The sequence below is a fragment of the Pristis pectinata genome, chromosome 6, assembly GCF_009764475.1.
Source record: "Pristis pectinata isolate sPriPec2 chromosome 6, sPriPec2.1.pri, whole genome shotgun sequence".
NCBI lineage: Eukaryota > Metazoa > Chordata > Chondrichthyes > Rhinopristiformes > Pristidae > Pristis > Pristis pectinata.
The window spans coordinates 34,968,977-34,989,380 of NC_067410.1; the positions used below are offsets into that span (position 1 = coordinate 34,968,977).

General features: G+C 37.2%; 1 protein-coding gene across 10 annotated transcripts in view; it reads right to left on the reverse strand.

Annotated features, from left to right (window-relative positions):
- The window catches only part of foxp1b (forkhead box P1b), a 458,146-nt gene that overhangs the window by 274,076 nt on the left and 163,666 nt on the right, over nt 1-20,404 (reverse strand). For 2 of the 10 annotated variants that reach the window (XM_052017520.1, XM_052017516.1), the window contains one exon: nt 10,432-10,503. The exons of 7 other annotated variants lie outside the window; for them this stretch is intronic. The gene's annotated coding sequence lies outside the window, so the exon portion shown is untranslated. Of the gene's footprint in view, nt 1-7,679; nt 7,796-10,431; nt 10,504-20,404 lie in introns of those variants that run through there. One more of the 10 variants, XM_052017523.1, reaches the window with a different exon arrangement.

Consider the following 20,404-nt stretch of genomic DNA (forward strand, 5'->3'; position numbering starts at 1 on the left):
GTTCCAAGTCTACAGGAATGATGAACTATCCTCTGGTCAACATCCTGAGCATGGTGGCTCTGATCATGCTTAACCAACTTCAATGGTCACATGTCTGACACCAGACTCTTGAAACAAGCACTCTATTCTTAACCCTATCACAACAAGCATTTCCAGAACAAAGAAAACACTTCAAGGATGTCCTCAAAGATTTCTTGCAACAAAATATAACACTCTCACCAATTTATGGGAATCTCTTGCCCAAGATCATTCAAGCTGGTGGGAGACCATTGAGGAAGGCACCAAGTACTTTAGGTCACTCCAACAGTGAGCATGTGGAGAACTATATGTAAATGATAAAAGGAGCATTGAACAATCTAAACAATCCTCCACCTTGTCCCATCAAGCTCCAACTGCTCCACCTGTGGCAGAATCTGCAGATGCAAAGGGGGGCATATTAGACACATCGGTATACATAAGCCCCAAATGGAAGTGTGTCACTCTCAATGTAGAGGGATTGACAAAGACAAAGAAGATCTGTAAAGCAAATCATACCTTTTTTTTTAAATTCTTGTGCAGGAATACATCTTTCAGCTTCAAAATTCAAACTAACAAATGAGGATGAGGGAATATATTAGTTCCTTCTGACTCTTTATTTAAGACATTTTCTGTTGATTATCTTCTAAAACATCCTTGAGATCAAGGATAACCTGCTTCCACTCTGGTTTTGTGGGTTCTGAGGTGACAGATGAGAACAATGTGGGAACCACAGATCCTTCCACAAAAAGTCCCTGATGAGAGGGTTGGGTGGGTAGGTTGTGAATTGGTGTGTTTTTTTTCTGTCATTTATGCAGAGCTCTGTGTGAACAAGGTTCTCAATACACTCCTGAATGCTCCTCCTCCACTTTGAGCAATCATGGGCTAGGTGCTGCATTCTTCAAAGAGGCTTTGAGCACATCCTCTTCCAATGGCAGAGCTCAGAATGGAGTCTTACATCGAACATGTGAACAACGTGGCTCACCCAGTGAAACCGACCGAATGCAATTAAGGCCTCAAAGCTAAAGATGTTGGCTTTGGAAAAAGTACTGAAATTTGTTCACTAATGCTTCCAGTAAACTTGGAGGATTTTGCAGAGGCAGAACTGGTGGTGTGCCTTCAGGTGCCTATTGCAGATAGTTCAGTTTCAGAAGACTATAGGAGGGCAGGGATTACAGCTACTTACTAGATTATGAGTTTAGTGCCAGCTTTGAGGTCTTGATCTTCAAACACCCTTTCTCTCAGCTGACCAAAGGCATTGAAGGCAATTCTAAATTTCATCATCAATGTCTGCCTTCATTGAGAGGTGGCTTCTGAGACACGAAAAGTGATCCATATTTTCCGAGGCTTCACCCATGAATTTTTATTGTTGGAGGGCAGTGTCATGCAGCAGGGACAGGTCCATTGCAATGCCCATCCTCTCATATGCTTCTGTGAACAAATCAATGAGAGCTTGGAGCTCAGTCTCCAAACTATCTGTTGATTATAATGTGGCAAAGGTCACTATTGTGTAATTCATCTCTCTCTCATTGACGCATACTAATTCAGTTTTCAAAGTATTTCAAGAATATTACCTGAATCTCTTTTTAAATTTGCTTCCAGTTTTGTTTCAAATATGTTTCATAAACATTCGAGTAGGAGCTAAAAACTAAAGAAAACTATATGACTATTTAGCTGAAGTACCGATAATGTTTAAATACACCACATACATTCAAACTATATGATTTGCATCCAGCTAAAGAACTGCACGTTTGGGGAAAAATATCAAGGTATGAGGAAGCTAGAGGCCGATAAGTAATAAGTTTTACAGAGAGATTAAGAACAATATATCCACTATGAATAAAAATGACAAACAAAAATTTAATTTAGAAAGCATCAAGTGATCTATAAAGATAACTGGATCATGTAGTTATATTATGGGGAGCAATGACAGGTCAATGACCAGATTAACGCTGGAAATCCTATCACAGCGCCACCTACAGGAAAACCAAATAGGTAGGCTTAATGGGTAAATCTGAACATTTTTACATTTGAATTCTCATGGGAATTTTTTTTTACACGACAGCTTTCAACAGAATGTGTGACCAGTGGAGGACTTACTGAATCAATAAAGAATCTGGCTCATGAGCTTAATAGTAAGAACCAGAAATCTAATAGCTCATGGAATAAGAGTCCCAAGCAGCCTTTAAGCAAACAGTGAGAACAGATGTGTAATTGCTAAGGTGGCATCATAACTTCAATGTAACTATACCATGTACTTTATGTTAAGCCACAGACGCAGAACCTGTTCAATCTCTGGAGTTAGCCTGAAGCCATCCCACGAGTTTGAGAGTCTGGAAGTGCAATCCAATCCACTTAAACACATGCAAGGTCCTGATAAGTTTGTATATATTTATTCACCCAAATTCTAAGCAACCTTACACAAATCAGGAGCTAAGTCACAGCAACTACAGAAGTACTCAATTCAATCACCCTTTGTTGACCAGGATGACTACAACCTAATGCACTGAATGGATGAAAATGTGATACCAAGTGAGAGCAGCAGCAGAGTCAGCTGTAATACTCTCCCCAGTCAAACGTGCTCAGTCAAGTGATTACACAAAGATAATGTCTATTCCTATCAGCTGCTGGAGGATACATGGCACCCATAGTAGTTTACTCTAAACAGATGCCTGACCTTTCAGGAGTAGGAAGAGATGAAATTGACAAGACAAAAAGGTGGAAGTCAATTCATTAAATCAAATATATCATGAAATTATTTTGCTTCACATTAGGGCATGTAAATATGGAATCAAGGATATAAATGGATGGATCTTTTGGAACAGTGTACGACGTTCTTAGCTGGTTTCTTTGTAAATATTAGTCTAAAAGTAAACAAACTCCCACCCAACAGACTCAAAAGTAATTCATGCAACCTTTTGTTTATTTCTTTCTGACCTCAGTTCTAAGCTGTGATTATCTGCTTGTTTACCACCAACTAATAATATTGAATAATTTTTATATTAAGTAAGGAGTTGGGTTTAAAACATATTAAAGTGTAAATAATCCAATCTGCCGTGTATTTTGGCAATTGGCGGACATTTCGAACATAACTAATACAAAGAATAAAACACTGACACCAGCAACCGCCAGCATGGTATTGTACAAAAGGCAGTGATTGTTTGTTCATGATTTTAGGGTCTGATAATCTTGAGAGTGCCAAGTATGACAATGGCTTGATCACAAACGAACCATAAACAGAATGACTTGGTAGATAAAGGAACTACTAGAAATAAGGGGGGATGCGGGATAAAAAGAGAGATGGTGGATCAAGCTTCAACGTGGACTAAATAGTTTAAACAGTCCAGCAGCTCATCTTTAAACTTACCAAGGATAAACTAATAGTGTGAAATTACCAAAAAAACCTCTATGATCCATTTAGTAATGACTAAATAAAGTCTACAGCTGAGCCATGCAGGTAGAAGGCCCAAAGTTTGATTCCAATTGTAAACCGAGTTAAATCTTCTCAGCTAGAGGGACTCCACAATTAATCTCATCACTGTTGATGAAAAGGGAGAGAAAATAAGCCACAAATCCTGTTCACAATGTTAATCAGCAGGAATCTGAAAATGTAAGGGGTTTAGGAAGGACAAGATCACTTTAACTGTGATGCTTTTCCCATAATTGAAAACTATCACAATTTGATTCCAGAGATCAGGTACCTCAGAACAACAGGTGCCCTTGCACAAGCAAATATTCTCAAGGACGTAAGCAAAAAATTGAAAAAGGGGAGTGGGGTGAAGTCAGATTCAAATTTTAAATCTCGCTGGCCAGTGATTCCACTGTCAATTATCTGAACAAAAGAAAAACTGTACATTGCAAAGTGATTTAACTTATGAGCATAAAAATAAAGTGGGAGTTTATTGATGCTTTGCTGAAAATGAACACATTTAATAAGTTTGTTTCTTCACAACAGCAGATGAATCAGTATACTGAACATATTAATTTCCTATTTTTAATAATGAACAACCCAAACCATTGGCGCTTTATTTATTATTATTAGATCGATATAGATCTTTCTAACTGCCATGTGGTCAAAAGGAAGCAATTGTGTGAAGAAATACACAAACTTGCCTTAGTTTGGAATCATTCGCATGTTATACAGCTCCATAATAAATGGTAAAAATGTGCTTTCATCATGGAACAGTCTACACATCTATTGGCATTTGCACCATCAGATCTTAATATGGCAAGAATGTTTGTATATTTTTTTCAGCTAGTTGATTAATATGTCATAAATCTTGGAGTCTAGCCTGTCAAATGAAAAACAGGATTACATCCAAAGCTGTCAAGATTAGGAAAACTTATCTTGTTCTGCTGGAACAGGATCATTGTTAGATTCATATCAAATCTTGCAGAGTTATCTCATATTTCAGAAAAAAATGTTTCAATTTCTTTTAAAAGTTTTTTTTGATGAACACTGAAAACACGTTAACACTTTCAAAACACATGCATATTAATATGATAAAAAGAAATAACACTTTCTGTTTTACTGTCACTGGAAAGTACTAAAAATGCTTACAACACACTCAGTTCAATTTTGAATGCAGAACAAACAAATATATACATATATATATAACACCTGAAATCCATTGTTTCTGGCTTTGGGATGTCCACTTGCTGAATCTCTCTTACTAAGCTTATGTCTCAGAACTCTCACTGCAGGGGCTCTCCTGATATCTTATTGTTTTACTTGGACCCCAATCCTCAAATCAACATTGTTCCTATTGGGATTTCTCTCTATACCTATCTTAACATATATTAAATTGATGTATAATAAGCAGATACAATGAAGGTGTAGGACACTAGGCTAAATGCAGGAGGACTCTGTCTGGAGCTCCCACCTTTAATGAAATCAGTTTTTAACAACTCTTTTTTGTTAAATACAGCTGGTGTCAGGAGGATGCGTCCAACTCATAAAGCACACCAATGACAATGTACAGTGGCAGTAATACAAGGACATAGTTCATCATGACATTTCTAGCTATTCCCAACTGATTAGGGTCATTATGTTGGAGGTCTGATTTATGTTGTCATTTCCTCTCACCGATCCTGCATCAATGAATCTTAATGAATTGGTAAATAAGGGTGAAGATTACACTCTATGACACAGAAACATTCCTCATTCTCAACATCAAGATTTATGTCGCCAATTAGTGACTAACAGAGAAAATTGGTTGGCAGAAAAATTATATTCTTTGTGGTACAACAAATAAAAGTCCCCCTACTAAAGGACATGGATACAAAACAAGTTCATAAAATATGCTGTTTTCCTGGCACATATACTTGAGAAAGAAATGGAAAAGAATATGAAAATGATTTCACATAGAGTGCTTAACCCTTTTGTGTTCTAGACGCTACAATATTTTAAGTACAAGACATCTCTACCTATTTAAAAAATTCTCAAAATAAACACTTAATATACAATGAGTTCCTTTATCTATTACATATTGTATGTAGCTTTAGTTAGCTCTGCATACTCTCCACATCAAACAGCCATCACCACTACTAGAAAGTGGGCTCATCAGAGAGCAACTCAAAAGGCACTGTGTGAAAAGAAGTGGAAAATTAAAGCTGAAGCCGTCTAGGAAGGGTTTAATTTACTGGCGTGTACAGTATGCAAATGAGATTACACAGCTTAACTGCATCATTTATGTCCATAATAACGGCATCATCATTACAGGGCTCAAATTAAATTACACCATAATTAGCATATCAAAGTGATTGGTTAAAGTTTAAAACAAATACCCAATTTTGTTAATGAACAGCTGTAATTGTCATGTACACTCCAATGAAAACACCCTAAACAAATATATGCTTAACAATCAGTTTTTAAAATTCTGATGCTGAAGAAGCTACGAGAATCAAAATTGAAACAGTAAATTACCAAAAGGCTGATGATACAAAATTTAAAGATGTAGCATTTCATTTTATTCACTAAAGAACCCATTAAACCATAAGCTCTGGAGAACTATGTAAATTATCTGCCTTTCAAGGTAGAGCTGGGGCAAATCCACTCCATCAACTAATGATGGACCTCATTACATGCAGAGAGTATTCATAATGAGGAAGCAGCCGCCCGCCATTCCACATTCTAACATAAATCCCTATGAAATGTTAATATCTCACTTCTAATTAGAGACTACCAAGTCCAAATGTGCCTTCATGGGTAATAAGTAGCAAAATAAATTTCTGTTTTAATAGTACATTACATAAGAACCTCATATGTGGTTATTTATTTTTTAATATAAGAATACTTGCAGTTTTTGGCTCCTTGCTGCTTTTGGTGACTGCAAATGTAATCAACTAATATAAATGAAATCTTTGTTTTGTAGTAACAAGTACAAATCCTACTAACCAAATCTTCAGAATCAGTGTCAGAAATCAGTTTCCATGCAATAAAATGTCAGACTGGAGTCATTAAAACTGCACTTTCACAATCAAATGGAATGAACAATGAAAATAAACAGAAGTCAGAAACAGCATAACTGTACAAGAAAACATTTTTATGAGCAAAATCATATCTATTGAAATAATTTTACTCTAATTAATGCATAACTACAGCAGTAAAAATCAAACCCATTTAAACTACAGTCAGTAACTTTTATAAATAAAGAAATCTGGTCAACCAGTCACATCCTTCCATTTTACAGTTTACTAAAACACTAATTATTTTAGTACTAAGGTTCATTCCAAGCAGAATGTCAATTTCTTGCAGTAGTCAAACAGTGTAATTAAAGAAGAAACATGGCATTCTACACTACTGATTATCAGGTTTGCAAGCTGTTCGGTGAAAAACACCACCACCACAGAACACCCTTTATCACATCCCTGTATGTAAACAATCAACATGAAGGACCACTACTTTGCAGAACATCTGTTCAAATTTATATTGATGTTTACAATCAAAATCCAAGTCCCCAGCACAGTTTAGCAGAACAGATCTTGGAATCACAAACTTCTATCCCTTCTCTTTTACAGTCAGTCACAAGTCTTACATATGTGAACTATTTTATGCTGCAATGAAAGTTTTTACTTCATTTAGTACCGTTCATTTTTTAAATTAACAATGCAAAGAGGAATAAGGAATTTCACGCATGCATTATTTTCTCTTGTTTCCACTGACTCAAGTCCTAGCAGCCAATTTCTCCTTCTAGCCACTCTCAGTCTAGGTCAACCAGTCAGGCACCAGGAAGACAATCCTCCAAAAACCACTTGTCCCTCCCACGGTGTCCCATTGTGGAACAACCTACCTTTGTTCAAGCGCTATAGATAACTTGCGAGTCTCAGTAACATGAGGATTTTGAAATGGATGTGAGGTCTCAGATGAGTTTCAAGCAGATGAGAAAAGATGGGCAGGAAAAAAACTCAGGAACAGTCACTGCCAACACAACCAAGTATTTACAGCACTGTTTACACTAGATTGAGTGCACCTCAGCCCGATCACGTTTAGAACGGATGGCATTTTTTCCCACAACTAGTAATTAAAACAAAACGCTCAGCTCTATGATTGTTTTTGCGACTGAGGACAATGATACATAAAATCAGTATTTAATCACTGGGATATGTCTTTGGTGAGTAGCATGAGGGGTGACAGAGGTTCAGGCCTAAATCAGCATGCTTACCTTAATATTCCTAATAAAGGGAGCGTTCAAACACTACTCCTGATAGCTCAACTGAGGTGTAAGCAGAGCTCCATCTCAAGGAAGCAGGCACTCGCTGAAACCTTTTTACAGAGCAACAGAGACACAAGTGATTCACATGGCTAGACATATTAACTACAGCAGCTAGAGGGAACTGTAATGCTTGGGCAGCACGGAATAGCAAGTTTACACTTGCAGTGCCCAGTGTCAGAGGAAGAGAGTTGCTTAGGATTTATGTGACACCTTTTTCCGGGAAGCCTTTTCTGGAATTATTCACTTTGTTTCTTATTGTCCTCACTGCTGGCTCCGAACGCAAGCGGCAAGAAAAAAACTATTCCGTATGGGGGGCCCCCGTACCCTGGCCCTGCCGTCTTTACAGGGAGGTAACCATATTAGGATGTGTATGGTAAAGTAAACAATAACATAGTTGCAATGAAATGGAATTTTTTGCAGCTGATGGTGTTTGTCAGTTCTCTTTTAGGTGCTCCCACTGTGTAGCTTTTTTTTGGAAACTGCTCTGTTTATATAGGAAAAATTTTGTCAACTTCGGACAAGCTTCAGACCTTTATACAAAATAAACATGAACAGAATCTAATAATGCTTTACTGTTGTAACAGACAACACACAAATAAAGCACGGAGTATTTCTATTGTTTAATACAACAGCATTCAAAACAAAATAATAGTCTAATTCATTCATTGCTACCCCGCCCCCAAATAGACGCGCACACACACACACACACAAACACATGCATTCATACATAGGGCTTGAGGATGTTGTATATAAACTACTCTGGAAGTCATTTTAAGTTAAAGATGCACACCCCAACTGCTGTGATGGAATAACGCTTAATGCACTACAGACATATCAGAATCAATAAATCAAGGTAACAAGTATCAGTTCACAAGTTCAAAGGCATGATGGCCAACTCCGCATTGTAACGCTCAGCCAGTAATACCTTGACTCTATCTTTCCTTTGTAGGCAAGTTCAGGTTTGGAAAGGGCATTTTTTCATTAGGTTCGAGCAGCTGTTTTTTGATACATGTAGTGCAGGATGCTTCAGTCTTTTTAGCTAGCTGTGCAACAGCAAGCAGAAAATATTAAGCCAACAAAACCAGAAGAGTGAGACAGCTAGACACAGCGTTCCAAAATTAAGGCTTTAAGTATAAACAGTGAATCATGTCATGCTGTGCTTTGTTGCACCACTTAGATTCTCATAAAAGGCAATTTTTGTAAGCTAATAAACAATACAACACTCTTCCAATTTCCAGTCTGTTTAGATAAGCATCACACACCAGCTAGATTTCTATTTTTCATTAAATGTAGCACAGCTTGCATTGAGATATTATGAAACAATAAATGTCTTTCTGTCTAAAATGAATAGTTTTTTTTCAACCATATTTTGCACTCAACTGGTGTTAATGTAACTGAAGTTCAAAAAGTACAATACAGCCAACTTTTTGTTAAAAAAGTATACAATTTAAATTTTAATTTTATTACACATCATGCTACACCATGGCTCTTGAAAACCCATATGTTTATTAAAATATGAAAGATCTTTTACATGAATGTTTAGAAACAAACTGGGAAGCCTTGCCAAGTAAAATCCACATATCTTTAAAAATTTCAATTCCTTTCCAGTGAGTTAGCAACACATGCAAAGTCCACTCTTAGCAAAATTAAGCCAATCCAGGGTCTCCACTATCCATCTTGGAAAGCAACACCTCTTCACATTTACCTTCCCCTAACTTTCATAGATTTCGAACCTCTATCAATAAAAAATTTAAGGGAACTGTAACCAAAGATTTGGGATAATGTGCTAGTCCTGTTCTATGGTACTGAAAAAAACACCACTGTTTGATAGATCAGAAGAAATCCTGAAGTTGTTTCTATTTCCTGCAATCACTCTGAAGCAATGTAACATTCTGTGTGTTCTCCTACTCCTAACGCAAGGGCCTTGGGGCTGTTTAGCTTGTCACTATGTTTAACTACTGCTCTGGAGCTACCGAAGTACATTACCGGTAGTTACAGCTCATGAAAAATACAGCGACAAAACTGCTAGTGGCAGAAACATTAAACTCTCTTGTTAGCCACCACCCTCATGTGGCACTTTAGCACTAGCAAGTTGTTTATTATGTTATATGCCAAGCAAAGGGATTAAGAAGAGGTTTTAAGAATCAAAGTATTATAAATGCATGAAACAAAACAGGTAGCACAATTCATTCTATGGATTTAAAATCTTACAACATTTACATTTTTCCCGGTGTTTGGTTTTGTTCTTATGTCTTGGACTTTTTTAAAATTAATAGATTGTCAATTTATTTCTAATGTTCTAATCTGGCAAGGTCGGATGGACAGCAGCACTAATGGGTGCCTACATCACAAGCTTCTGCAGTCACTGCTTGATGGTTACATCACCGTTGCTATGGCACTTAACTGACTATTAATTTCTGACAAAAGGTGATTATGAAACAGACAGCTGAATTCCAAGTAGATGTCTCAGCACAGCTAGAGGGTATAACATTTAAAATAAAAAAGGACTCTACAGGTTTTCCAATTATTTTAAAACATTTCTTTGTGAATAATTATGCATGTTTTGCATATATGTATTAGTACTTTCAAAAATCCTTCCACACTATAGTTTATTAAACTAAATGTGCATAAATTACTTATTAAACAAGCATTGTAAATTCCACACAAGGAATCTCCTACAAAGAACAAACCTTTTGTTTACCTTCTTTTAAGTAGGATTTGCTTATTTAAAGCAATCTTCTGTTAAAGCCCCTTTTGTAATTGTCTTCTTACCCTGGAGACAAAAAATGATACACTCTGATTGGATGTTTGATGGCAGTTGCCCTGTCTCAGCATTTTGACTTACACTCGGAAAATGGCAAAGAAAAATAAAACAAAATACTTCTGGTTGTACTTGATGGTGAAACACTCACAGAAAAGTTAATAGAAACAATTAAATAAGAAGCTAACTGCTTATCAATGCCAGCTAGTGCCAGGTATTCACATAACAAGCCGAAACTGCTGTCTGTGTGTGTGTGTGTGTGTGTGTGTGTGTGTGTGTGTGTGTGTGTGTGTGTGTGTGTGTGTGTGTGTGTGTGTGTACACGCGTGCATGCTTGTGTAGTCCAGCAGATGAAACATTTTTCATATGATTGTGCTTTCTAACTCCAGATGCCTCCAGATTTCTTTACAGTGCAAATGACTTCATGTATCACAGAACTTAGTCCTTTCTTCTTGTACTGTAAGTAAAAGCCATGCATACAGATTACATGAGTAAAATTTGGTGACGCAGTAGCAAAACAAAATGGGTGGAACCAGATGCCATCTGTCCTGGTTTATGCTGTACACTTCCATATTTAGCAAATTAACAAAATGCAAAATGAAAGGAGGAAACAAAATCTGGTCTGTTTAGTATATCTGCATACAAGCCAACAGCTTTTTCGTCCCGAATAATCCTCAAACATGAAACATCAATGCTTCAGCAAGCTGCCCTGAAAAGCAGTGCTTTCGCTGCACACTGCCTTCCTCTTTGACTTCAAAGTTTAGTAACAGCAACAGTCTCTACTTTAAGATTTCAAGAGACATGAAAAGGCATTCAAGGTGAAAATAAAACAAAATCTGGCAGAAATCTCATTGTTTCAGCATATAATTGTCAGTATGGCTTCAAATCTATAGAGTAAAGAATACTGGCCACATAAATTAGACATCCAAAATGGCTGCAAATCTGAAATAGAACATCTGAAATACCTTGCAGCACTATGCTTTACTTGCCATCCACATGAAAATGTAGACACGTTAAGGTAGAATCCAACTCCTGTGATGTGTTTATTTCGTTTCTCCCTTGCTTTGTGTAGGAGACTGGTTACTCAAGATCAGCCAACGTAATAGTATCTGTGTTTCAAGTTTACTTTGCATGGAATTGATATAACTTTGTTTACAAGTAGACTATTTAAAATGTAATTTAGATTATTAAAACCCACAACTAACTGTTTTGAATAAAAGTATTAAAATTTGCCTCCCAGTGATATGTATACAGCTGACAGTTAAATGTGAGGAAATTTCCCTGAACAGTAAACAGTGCAGCTATGTTGAATGGTTTTTCTGAACATCTGAGTTGCATTCTGATCTCATGCCAGTTGAGCCACTATCTCTGCAGTATTTTATCATTCATTACTTCTAAAAAGCAAGCTATCTACCACTGTGACCATTTACCAATACTCAACTTTTCACTTGATTCCTGACTGTTGGAATTCAGTGATATCGTTTGAAACAGTCACATCTCTATTGCACTCATTCTAAAAGTTTGATATATTATAAAGAAAATAATGTCTGTCCCTTTAAGAGATCACCTTTTCCCCAGGTCAATTTGCTGCACTAACACTTGCATACGGACACAGGGTAAAAGATAACCTGTGAAATTGTTCAGTCTGACCTCCAATATAAAACATAATCCTCCTGAGTCTTAGACATGGTGCAAATGTGATTTCAGCCAGTGCAGAGTCAGATATATGCCAATATATCCCAACAGTAGACTGAACAAAAACTCAATGCATCTAACACATTCCATCATTACATGTACTTTTCTCCAAGAAGTTCTCATATTAGTTTCAATTTTGTTGGTGGCAATATCAACTGGAATGTAGCTTTTCCCTTACCACTTTCATGAAAGCCACAGAACATGAGCTACTTCTGTATTCATATAGATCCTTGATCTGCATCACCTTGTTCTTCCTAATTTCCAAAGGCTTTGCTGATTTTTCAAACTTATATTCAAATGTATGATGATCTGCAGTCAATCCATTGTAGAAACCTGCAGTCAAATGAAAAGCAAACAATGCCTGTCCCTCCTTGAAATGAATGTTGTTTGGAGTGTTACTGCAAGCTGTAGTACAACAGGGGAGCACACTAAAATGGAAATGAATTTGCTGTTCCTATGCAAATACTTAAACCAGAGCATGTCCAGCCTGATGTTAAAGACTTATTCCAATGTTAGACACTAAAGTCTATTTAAGTTTAATGCAATAGTTTTGCAGAGGTCTTTTTATTGTTGGATTTTAAAATTCTGTCACTGTAGCTATTTAAACTTTGTCACTGAGATTTTGGTATGAATGTTATCAGCAGGATAACAGGAAAACTTTTACTGAAATAGTCTGGAAAGCAAAAGGCGACTTTCATTTCAATTTTAACCTTATAACTTCAGTAAACACTGTTACTTAATCTCAGAATTACAAGGATTTTTACACTATGTTCTTCATCAGTATGATGGAGAATGAAGTGTGATTACTTCCCAGAAAGCTGGTGTGGTTCCCCAACTAGCCAAATCACGAAGTGATTTTATATTTTGGCCTGTTGTGGACTAGGTCTTGGAGGGGTGACACATTACATCACTCTATTTTAACTTTTAAAGTAGGAACATGCCTGAATCTATGGAGAAAGCAGTTCAACTTAGGGGTGAACAGATCTTAGAAAAATGAGTCTTTACTACAACTGGAATTACTGAGAACACATGTAAAGCAATTTATCAGGAGTCAATAACACCAAAGTAATTCTGTGATTACACAGCCTAGGAGCTACAGCTTGGTGAATGCTCTCAGAGTAATAGTACAGCAATCCAACCCCATAATAGAAAATTCTTCTCCACTCCAATCTCTGTCTTTATTTGTATCATCAAGCCAGGAACAGCGTGATTAACCAATTCAAGTAGAGCCACCCATTTCTAACGAGCCAATATGAATACTAAATACACATCCAATCTGAGATGTATGTTCTCTGGAAGTAAACTATATTGTTTCTTTGAAACATCTCAGGTGGGGCACAGACTGCTCTGCAATCACGAGCTGACTGAAATTTCCCATGTTGCAAGAAGTCACATTGATTAATAAGGTAGTTCCACAGAACACGCACAATTCAAAAACATCTATAGGAAGGATATCATTAAGCTAGGAAGGGTGCAGAAAAGATTCACAAGGATGTTACTGGGACTGGAGGGCTTGAGTTATATGGAGAGGCTGGATAGGCTGGGGCTGTTTTTGCTGGAGCAGAGGAAGCTTATAGAGCCTCCTACCTTGTAGCGGTATAAGGAGCGTAGATAACATGAATGGTTACAGTCTCTCTCCCAGGGTAGGGAAGTCTAAATATATTTAAGGTGAGATGGGCAAGATTTAAAGGAGACCTGAGGGGCAACTTTTTCAGACAGGTGGTGGCTACGTGGAGCTACCTGCCAGAGGAACTGGTGGGTGGGTATGGGATTGGGGTATCACCCCGGGAGCCACACATGTGGCATTGGTGCTGTGTTATTTTTAATATAAAAAGGTAACACTAAGAATGGAACTGTATACAAATGCAAAGGTTTGAACTGTTTTATTATTGTATATAGTTTCTTTTATTATGAATAAAGTATATTTTGATTAAAAAAACTGGTAGAGGTGGGTACAATTATAATGTTTAAAAAAACATTTTAACAGGTACACGCACAGGAAAGGCTTAGAGAGATATGGGACAAATGCAGAAAAACTGGACCAGCTCAGGTAGACAACTTGGTTTGCATGGACAAGTTGGGCCAAAGGGCCTGTTTCCATGCTGTATAACTCTATGTCTCTTTGTGAGCAGCTTTTGTTGATGCATACCCTGCTACTAACTTGTACTCTTCCTCATGTTACATCTGCATTCAGTCTGCTCTGAGTCCAAGATAAACTATCAATGTGTGTATGCTAAAATGCTCAAGGGAATATTTTGTTTAATGTAATGGGTAGGTCAGATTATGAAATAAAAAAAGCAAACTGAAGTCTTAGACTGTTTCTCTGCCTGCTTGAATATATTGAACTTCAGTTATTGACAGGTCAACCTCAAAACTCTCCTATGTGTAAAAAACTAGATAGTTTACTATAAAGGAGGTAAGTGAAGAAAAGCAACAAGTCCGTCAAATGTCCTTCTCCTGTTCTAAATTTCCCTGCAATTTCTCCCTCTGATCCATAGTTTTGAACACGTACACATACATTCAAAGTTTCATTCAAGTTTATACTGATACTTGTATTGATTAAAAGTCTACAGTTATCTCAGTTGGATGTAAATTGTATAACTGTTCCAGTGAATCCAGGAAAGACACACTTTTGCCGTCTGCACTACTCCCTCTCCAACTACAGTGCCAGTAACAAAATTACACTTAAATAAAAAAGGTAGAACCCATGGAGAAAAACTAGTCACTGCAAAGCACTTTTTTCCAGAGCCATGTTCCTGTCCAAATGTTGTACAACTGATGCAAAAGACATACTTTGGACTCCAAGAGCATCAGACCTAATTCATTCTAATGTTAAACAAATCTCACAACAACTGTATTTTTATTTATCCATGGGACCTGTAAACTAACTGTAGTTTTCCCATTTTCTGGTTGGTCTGAGGTCTTACCCGTACTGCAGATTTTCGAGAAGTGTTATGCTGTTTAGCATTTAAAATAGGAGGTATGAGCAACACCAAATGGACTAGTGAGTTGATTTATACTTCCTGGGTATAAACAAACAGTTTGAAAATCCATCAAGAATATTGAAGTGTATGCAAAAATAGAACTATTTTCAGTTATCATTAAATAACTTAAACAACACATAAGCCAACCAGCTGTTTCATTTTGTGTTTCCTATACAATCCAACAAGATTGGAAAATGTTCTATGAAAATCCATTTGTTGAAGTCCATAGCGACATAAAGGCAATGCAGAGTGTGAGCAGCAGAAGGCAAGCAATTAAACTACCCCAGGTAAGAATTTAAATAGCCACATGGTTATACTACCGGTGACCTTCAGAAATTGCCAAAAAATATCAGTTACATGCCAAAAACTTCCAGAATCCACAGCAAACAGTGCAGACACTTTGTTAAGTGTAGTGCCATGTGGGACATTTGAGTCAATCTCTGAACATCTGTTGGATCTATAATTTCAGGTAGCAAATCAAATCACTATGCAATAGCAACAAATATGCAACTTAGATGCAAACATGTGTGGATGCCTGTGGTGGTGGTGGGAGAGGGGTGGGAGGAGGTTATTTTACTTAAACTGCAGTAACTTATTTTCTAAACTTCTTTAACAGGTATCATAAATCCATTCTGGCCTTTGATTAGAAACTGGAACCTTATGCAGGCTGCAAGGCCCACGTAGAACGAGAAACATACCTACAGATTTCTCACCCCAATAAACAATTAGGAACTCCTGACAATTGAGATAAATCTTAGATTTTCAGCCGAAGTGCAAGGTGGGGGGAGGTTGACGATGGTTGTAAAGTTACGGGGGGGGGGGGGGGTTCAAAGGGGCAATTATAAACATTGAATACAAGCTTTTTTTTATAATTAAAGTGAAGGATAGAGAGGGGCAGAGAAAGCAAATATCTGAAGTGGGAGTAAGAAAAGAAACTGGTAACCTGAGCTCAACAAATGCTCTTTCCTTTAACTAGCACTTTAAGAGTTAATGCTTATATGACAAAAAAAGAGAAATGTATTTGACTCCATTCAAATGTACATTCTACTTGTCAGAACATGAAAATTATATATGACATTTGAAAATCACCAAGAAAAAAAATCTCTTAAAATTCACACACAAAATCCATGGAAATCATACTACACGTACTAAACCATATTAATGATCCAACTATTACTTGACTCACAAATCTGCAACTGAGTTTGCATGACGCATACACAAGCCAGTATTGAACTATGGAACTATCTTAATTATCCCACCCCAAGATTACAATGTAAAAAAAAATGCAAAGCGTTTTTCTTGTGGAATAGTCTAACAGTGGTTGTATCATTTATGAAGGTATGTGCCTGGGGATTATTAATTAACCCTGGTATTTGCAGAGCATTTCCATGTTTTCATGCTACATTCAATTTGCTCAGATGAGCTGATTTACAAAACTGATGAGTTTTACTGCTATAAATACACTTATGAGAAACACCAGCTGAACAATATAAGGGTGGTTTTGAACACAAGGTTGAAAAACTGGTCTGCTTCTCAATTCCATTGGAGTATAGCTGCTGGGTGTGTCTTTTTGTTGACCTTTGCTGTTGGGCATTTAAACATTTACATCTGCAAGTAATTTAAAGCTGTCTAGTTTCTCTGTGGTACACTGTGCAATGCAATGGTTAACAAGGAACCCCAACCCCCTTGAGTGCAAAAGATGAAAGCAATGCAAATAATTATTATCACAAAGCCATTAAGTACATCTGTTATCGGTTATATAATCTTTGTCAATTGACAGAATAGAATACCATTAATGAATCAATAGTTGGAAACTAGTTTGGCTCATTTCATTTTACAGGACATTTTCTGAATCCGGCCTTTGAAAAACAAGCTCTTCTTATGAAGCTGAAAATATAAAGCAAATAAAACAATAGTTAAGTCCCCTTCCAGAAAAGAACTGATGTAGACAGGACGAAATGCTCTATGCAAAGCTGATAACCTATGCTGCCATTATGTAAAGACTATTTTTATGGATGATGGTCTCCCCAACAACAGGGCAGCAGCTCTGTCAGCTCTCTTCTACAATATCATGTTTCCAGACTGTAGTCCTGCTACTCACTGCATCGCAGACTAACATCTCTAGTGTGCTATTAATATCAATGAGGAGCAGATTCCATTTCCACGTAAGAAAACCTTCATGTTACACTACAGTCATTTTGCTGAAGAAGCAAAGTCACAAGACAATATTAAGTGGTGGGTCTAACTGCCTTAGACTGTTCCATATTATCATTTTCAAATACAGTGCACAAAGGGTCTCGACCAAGAATGATACGAACAGTCAAAAGTCCTCAGTACAAATGATAAAAAAAAGCAAGACCATGCAATGGAAAAGTAATGAATCAGTTTAGTTTATCCATGAATGTTTTAATAGCTGCAAATACAACACTTAATACATTGGACATATGCATTGAGGCATTCCTAGAAGCCACCTGCATGCAAGTACACACTGTACTCTCCATTCCTATAAACCATAAACTTCAGAGAACTACTCAATTATATTTCAGAAACTGCAATGTTAACAGTTGTAAGCTTATGAATCTTTTTTTCAGTTTCCTCCAAACAAAAACATGTACTAAAAATGTAACTGTAACTGCACTTACCCATTAACTATGAAGCTAAAAAGATTTTGATTATCCTGTAATCTTCAGGGATTAAAAAGCTACTGAGCTTTTGAAAACTAACTCCTTCAATATTCAACATGAACTCCAATAGACTGCAGTATAATGAAGGACTGGAGGTATGTGATCTAAACACAACAAAAGCCACTGCCTTGCTCTAGATTAAATATTCAGGAAGAGGCCCCTTTGCATAAACACAAACAGTCAGCAAATGAGCAACTGGCTCAAGTCAGCTGCTCGCTGAGCCATCTACCTGTCCTGCTTTGAGGTGAAAAGTCACTGACATGTTTGTCAGTATCCTTAATGTAAATTCTATCCCAGGGCAGTTATGTGCTGTTTTTTCCCTTGTCTGACATTCTACCATCATTCTTTGATCTTGTCCTAACACTCTTCATTTTTATGTGTCCCTTAAATTTTATCAATACATAAAAAAAATTCTGAGCAGCGAAGAGACATGTGAATGCTACATTCCAGCCAGTGTATCCAAGCAGTCTGGAGCAGCCTGCTTGAAAAGCCTAGACTGAAACAAACAAAACAGAAGCACAGCCCTGAAGAAAATCAGCTGCAAAGCTCTGGATACTGACTGACACATACTGATGCAAGGAGTCAAAGATGTCATTTTCATGCGAGCCTTACTTGCTAGAAGCAGGGAAAGAGAAGGACCTCTTGAAAATAAACAGTGTACTATTTCAAAGGCAAGGGATATAGGCATTCCATTGTTGAAGCCAATTATCAGTGGAAAATAATAACAACAGATGGATTCAGAGTTGCTGACTTGTTTCATACACTTCACTGCTGTCCAACAGATGATGAAATCCTAGAGCCATCTCTAATAGTCAAAAGTCAAAAATAGTGCAAGGATTCAGACCACAGATGGGGTCATTTTAGCAGACTTGGTTTGTCCATATGTAAGCTTTTGAGCAAAAAAAGTCTGCTTTCAATGGTGGGCAGCTGCAGCAAATGTCACACAGACGTTTTACCACTATCCACCAAACAAAACAGCCCCCTCCTACTCAAAACCTAAATGCCACAAACCACGTGTAAATGAAGTAAGATTAAAGTATTGTTGTTGGTTTAAAAAAAATTAAGAATGGAAAAAATGAGAATTTGTCTGATAAATTTGTTACACTGGCAACAGGATAACATCAATTATAGTTTACCATAAGTGCATTCAGACCACTTCATATTTAAAGTAAGCAATCTTAGAGAAGTTTGATAAATTTAGGGAAAAATAGACATGGGCATTTAAGAAAATCTATGATTTATCACAAAAAGCACAGGTGTATATTTTTGTCAAGGCCAGCAATTATTGCCCATCCCTAAATGCCCTGAGGAGGCAGTGGTGAGCCAGGGTAGGAAAATCCAGTGAAGATGAACAATGGCAATTCCAATTCTGGATGCTGTGTGACATAGAGGGAATCTGCAGGTGGTGGTAGTGCTCCTGGCAATTCCTTTATCTTGCAACTTATATAACAAATGCAAGAAATATTTTGACTCAAACTCTTGCCATGACAGCTACACCTAGCAACTGTCACTTCGTAATAATTTAAACTGTGCTAAGGTACAAGCTAGGTTTGGCCCAGTCCCACAAGTCTTCAGTCTATAGTAATTTTCCTCATACATTCTCCCCACCCATTTCTCATACCTGTGAAGACACACACAATAAAGCCTTCTGTTACATTTCTGCTACCCTCATATTCATAGATAAAACAGGACAGTCTGAAGAATCTGACATGGATCACAAATATGAGAGGCTGGAGATGATGGATGGAAGGAAGGGCCAGAGGAGCAGCTCAAAGCTCACACATTTAATTACATGTTTTGTCTTTCATCAAAATAAGAATGACATGAACGTGTTACTGTGAAGATCAAGATAGACTTGTATTTATATGGTGCCTTTCACAACTTCAAGATGTGCCAAATGCCTTAGAGCCAATTAAACACTCTTGAAATGAAGTCACCATTGTAATGTAAGAAATGTGGCAGGGAATTTGCCACAGTAAGTTCCCACAAAGAGCAATGTGATCATCAACACAAATCCATTCTTGGCGATGGTGATTGAGGAATGAAAATTAGCCAAGACACAAGAGAATTTATGTGTCAGCATGGGCCAGTTGGGCTGAAGGGCCTGTTTCCATGCTGTATGACTCTATAACTCCTGTGCTCTTCTTTAAAACAATGATATGGAATCTTTTACGTTCACTTGATGGGACACAAGTATTTCATTCAAAAGTGTACAGCTTCCCGATAAAGCATCAGAACTTTCTATACTCAAATCTCCAGAAATGGACTTGAACCCATATTTTTCTGACTGAGATAAAACAGAGCCTTTAACAGATCTACAGTTGATACTGCTAAAGGTATTGCATACACGATACACTGTCTCTCTCCTACACATGCACACACATAAGCACAGACTTCACATCAGCAAACTGCCCAAATTCTGCCTCACATATAAAAAATAATGCTGGTGTTCGTATGTTGCTTCTCATACAACTCTGATTACTATCTGACAACACTGCTTTAACAAAGGATAGTCTACTGGGTTCTTCCGAGTTAAAAGGTACACAAGTTG